The sequence below is a fragment of the Habropoda laboriosa genome, unplaced genomic scaffold (genome assembly GCF_001263275.1).
Source record: "Habropoda laboriosa isolate 0110345459 unplaced genomic scaffold, ASM126327v1 scaffold99, whole genome shotgun sequence".
Classification (NCBI taxonomy): domain Eukaryota; kingdom Metazoa; phylum Arthropoda; class Insecta; order Hymenoptera; family Apidae; genus Habropoda; species Habropoda laboriosa.
The window spans coordinates 1090606-1095716 of NW_017100239.1; the positions used below are offsets into that span (position 1 = coordinate 1090606).

A 5111-nucleotide genomic window follows, 5' to 3' on the forward strand; every position below is an offset into this window, starting at 1 on the left:
AGAGATGGCCGCCTGAGATCCTTATCGACGATAGTTCGATCGATATGTCACGAGATTTTTAAATAGCTAGACGGGTAAACAAATTGAGACAATTGGTCGACGGCCAACGATCGGTTCTAAGCTTGTGATTAATCGATCAATGTGTAGGAGCACGTATTAAAGATGCACGTGTATGCGTTTATTATTGCGGCAAGTAATAATATGAATCACTTGATATGCTGTGCCGTCGATGAATAGTCAGTTGACTCTAGATAAAAATAATTGCGGCATCTTCGTTTAAAAATAGACCTTGGTTGCATCCAACGAAAATACACGTTCACACTCGATTCAAAATTAACATGGATCGTTGATCGAGATTTTCGAAACTTATCTAGCCGAATAGAACATGGAATAAACAAATAGAAAAATATATTCAGCCGAGATCGAGAGAGAATTGTGATTAGTTGCATGAATTTCAACGTGTTCTAAACGTTCTGCAGAAAACCGTATTATATCGATGACGAGTCACGCTATAATGAGGTTTCAAAGGCTAGCTTTAATCGATAACAAATTTAATGAGCTTAACTGCCGTCGACCCTCGAAGACAGCGGTTATCTAGACGATAAATATTTTCAGTCGCTCGTTAAAAGTGGTTTTGCAATACAAATGAAACGACTGAATCATTTCAACAGAGGCGGGGAGTATCGTTGGCCGCGTTTAACTTGATGGTTAATCCAATTTGAGGTTAAAAACGCGTTTAAAGAACGTTAAAGTAATTGAAATAGTTTAAAACCAGTTATTTAAATAAAAAACACATTGTCGTAGCTTTTAACGAAACTAAAACACGCTAATAATACAAGAATATTTACAACAGTGCATAAATCAATAACGCGAATGACTCACAAGTAGAAAAAGTTTACTGAAATACCTGATCGAAAGCGGCGAATTCGAGCGTCGATAAAGCGAATCGCGGATAAAACGTTGCTTTTTAGCGGTCCTTTAATTTTTTACCGCTCGGTCGATAAAGCGAATCGCGACGCGGTGGCCGTCGAGGTCAGAGTGACTACACCCGTAACGATTTCGTGCTCGAATTCAAGGTTTTCGCGGAAACGAGGCACGGAAGATGCCTAGTAGTCGTTTCGTATGGTCGTCATCCGCTGGTCGTCATTGTCTTTCGTCGTCGTACCAAAGGCAAACGTATGGCAACCTCGTCAACCTCGATACGCCTTCGCCAATGATAAGATAAAGGTTAGCATGTGTATGTTTCTCGTGGAATAGCGAACGTGGGCGTTGTTGCATTTCACTTTGCTCGTATGCACTTCGATCCTTTACGTTTCGTTTCCGATAACGCTTTTTCTTTCTACGCCTTCCCTTTTTCCTCGTGCTCCTCTTCTTCCCTCTTTGCCACCGTGCCGCGGTATCACGAAAGAAAGCGAACGAACGACGAGTGGATCACGCGCGAGAATCGAATCGAAGAATCTCGATGAAACGAGAGAGTTTCGTTCCGCGAGGTTAGCAGGTATACGCAGGTATTTGCGAGTAGGCGCCATCGTGTGACCGCCCACGGAGAAGGTGTATTTCTGTATTCGTACGTGGGCAAACGAGCGATGCGACCAACTGTGACGCTTAACCTACGTATACGTATCGTTGATCAGGGCTGATTTTGTCGCTGAGATACGAGGGGACGCATTTCGCCTCCTCAAATTTTCTCATGCGCCTAGCGTTCAGATTTCAAACTTCAAAATTTTGTGCAACGTCAGAATTTTTATGCACGTATAATTCGCCAGCATTTTGTCTACTCGGTTAGATCTGAAATGTACACACACACACACACACACAAAGGCTAATCTATGCAATGCGAACACTAACACGCTGCAATGGAACCGTACACGCTGGTGCACGTGTGGCGCTCTCCCAGTTAGCGTGTACGTAAATAAACTTAGGTTATAAACTCCGAGCTGCGATTTTAGCAAGTGCCGCTCTTCATTCTGGACAAAAGAACGATCGTGTGCGCGTGTGTGCGTATATTTGTGTGTTCTTATCATTTCACATTATCTGTCATATCATATCTCAGCTAAAGCACCCTGATCTGATATTTCTTTTCTTTCCGACTGTAATAATATGCATCAATTATGAAGACGAACGAATAGCTAATGAATTGAATGAAATAACAAAGCAAGGCCTGATGGAGGCTCGTCTGAAACGTACGTAGCAAACTGATATTGCATACTGGCCGGAAGCCAACTGTACGAAAACTTGAACAGTTTCAACCTCAGACAAGATTCGATCAATCGTCCGAGTAAAATAAGTATCAGAGGCGACTGCCTGTCTCGTGTTTGCCAAGAACCCTTGAACGGTGCTTCTATGCTCTTACAAAGGCAGACAAGGATAACGGAAAGCCGTCTAATGCGCTTTTTGCGAGGAATCGCAACCGCTACGCCCTTTTCTTTCACGCTCGCATTCTCACGTGGCTCTGACTGTACAAGTAAGGTAGGTAAGGGCCACAAGAGTGTAGTATGGCACACAGGATTCAAAGGTGAGGTGTCGTAAGTCGTGGCGGTGGTAAATAGAAGTGCTTCGTCTCGCTTACTCTTACTCTCAATACTCTGACTCTATCCTTCGATTGTCGTGTGGTCGCACACTCAGCGCGCGCGCTCCCGCGTGCACACGAATACGTGAAAAGAGAGCAAGGAAAGCGAAGGCTACGAACGCAAGGCAAACGAACATGGGGGAGAAAGAGAGAAAGAGAATGGTCGACGTACATCATTTGGGCGCCGAGAAGTCTGGCGCGACCAGGCCAAGCCAGGCCAGGCCAGGCCAGAGGCGCGTCTCTGGTTACGCGACCATTTGGGGCGCCAAGCAGGGAACGCCAAGGTGCGGAGTGGAGCGGGCGGAATGGCAGATAGGAGGGAAAAACCATAGGAGGGCAAAGAGTGAGAGAGAGAAGGAAGAGGGCCCGAGAGGGGCCAGTGGAGACGAAGGTAGGCGTCCGAGCATCGTCGCCGAGCTCTGAACCGGGGAATCGCGTAGGGTGGCGTACAGTGAAAAGAGAAGAGAAAGAGAGAGAGAGAGAGAGAGAGAGAGAGAGAGTGAGCGAGCGAGTGGAAGAAGGGTGAGGGGTGGGGGGATGAACGAAGGGGCCCCTGCAAGCTACATTCCAGCGGGACGCGAGTTTTCAAACATGGCTACCCGCGTGAATGTAGGTCCACGACCGATCCTATAACACGCACACAATCAGTCCCTACGAATACGATGAGATTTCGCCGTCCTTCTTTCTCTCCTCTATTCTCTGTTCGTTCTTCTCCGTTTCCCCCGTGGTAATCTGCTGGAGCACGATTCCCTCCAATAGTGTGCTCCTTCCTCCTAATGCTTGCTCCGTCACACGCTTATACAGACACTAACCCAGAGAATCCCCCTTGCCCCTTTACACCATCGGGTTGTTCGATGCTCTCCTCTCCCCTCGCAGCAACCCGGACGGCCCGGCCGACCGAGCTGGCGACACCCTGTCTGGCAAGACCGGCCGGCGGACAAAGGAGGGGGAGCCTGGCCGCTGCGTTGCCACGTCCTCGGACTTCGGGCTGCGCCTACCTTCGGCCCCAAGGACAAATCCGACGAACGTGCCAGCCGTCGTGGCGTACTTAGGCGACTGCCGGTCTGCTACCGCCGCGCCGCTTTCCACACGATATGCCTCTTACCGATATTATTTCACGATCGCTCTTCTTGCTCTAGCTTCTGTTGAACAATCGCGGATAAACACGATTGCGATAATAATTGAACGTCGTCGAAGACGTTTAAAAGATATCCTATTCCCTCCTGTAGAGTGGCTGGTTCGATAAAACGAAAGGAAATGAAATGTGATTCTTTCGACGATAGGCAGAAAATACCAAAAGGATGAGACACGCTTATAGAACTATGCGAAGGTCAGATTATCTCGAAGCAGCAGCGCAGGTATCTCTCGTCAAGGTGTTGCTGGTCGTGAGATGTGTTTAGGAGGGGTTTAGAGTCAGTATGATCGACGGAGCAAGAATAACCAGCGAGATTCTGAGAAATGCAGCAGGGTGCTCCTTCGTGGAACCGCAGGAGGATCGGTCGGTTTCTGCTGGTGGCGCGAATCGTGGAAATTTACGAGGCCTCGCTCGTTTCTTTCTACGCGACCTGTCTCGCTCCCTCTCGCTTCGCCAAAGTATATACTAACACGCGGCTTGCGTCATTGCTCGCAGGTCTCTCCGCTGCGGCCTACGTGCGGCCCAACGACATGGCAACCACGCCGTAAAGCTAAACATATTAACTGTCGGCTCACGCCACAAAAACAACATGATCTCATTCCGCAACGTATATGCGTGGAACGTGCGATTCAGATGCATGCACGCCTTCGAAATCTCATTCAGCGATAACCAGAGGTGGATCGGAACGACCTGCGAAACGAAAATAAGAATGCTAGGAGAAGGTAGTATAAAACTAACAACCGACCGGCAATGACTCCTAACGGTAAGCCGATAGAATGTTGGCAATAACCAGTAAAGAACAATACAGATCGCATTACCCGGCCGGGCTATAATAGGGACAACTTCAACCCTAACGAGACTACCACTACCAGCTAAAACTGACACGGCCATGGGCGTTTTTCCTGGAAGGCGAAATCCCCTTTCCTCGCCGGCCTTTCCCCTTGTTCGATGCCAATAAAACTTCCTAGACGACGGTCGCCGTTGGTTGGCGCTCGGTACGGCGAGCTTTCAAGAATCGTACCGTATGCGAAGCCTGACGTAGCTCCTCAACGATTTAACCTAGATAACACGCCTAATCTCAGCCGCGCGAGAAAACATCGTAACTCGAGTCGCATGTCTGCTATTCTTTTCGCCGCGTATTCTCTCGATTGTTTTCGATACGATCGAAATTTTGCGTGGCATATGCGAGTGTAGCAGCGTAAGTGCCAAGAAAGCGAGAAAAGGCACGGTAGTGTGGAGTAGCGAGGAGAAAGGCGAGCAAAAATCGCGGCTCCATGCTGGCTAGCACGGCTCGCGAGGCCTGGTAAGCAGCGGGTGAGCGAGCGAGCGAGCAAGCGAACGAACGAACAAACGAGCGAACGGGCCGGCAGGCAGGCAGGCAGGCAGTCAGTCAGTCAGTCAGACGAG

At 48.6% G+C, this 5111-nt stretch overlaps 1 protein-coding gene across 1 annotated transcript in view; it reads left to right on the forward strand.

The window, feature by feature from the left end:
* Positions 1-1131: 1131 nt before the first annotated feature.
* LOC108571880 overlaps positions 1132-5111 on the forward strand; it is a 15741-nt gene continuing 11761 nt past the window's right edge. Inside the window, exon 1 of the mRNA XM_017934041.1 lies at positions 1132-1227. The gene's annotated coding sequence lies outside the window, so the exon portion shown is untranslated. The remainder of the gene's footprint in view (positions 1228-5111) is intronic.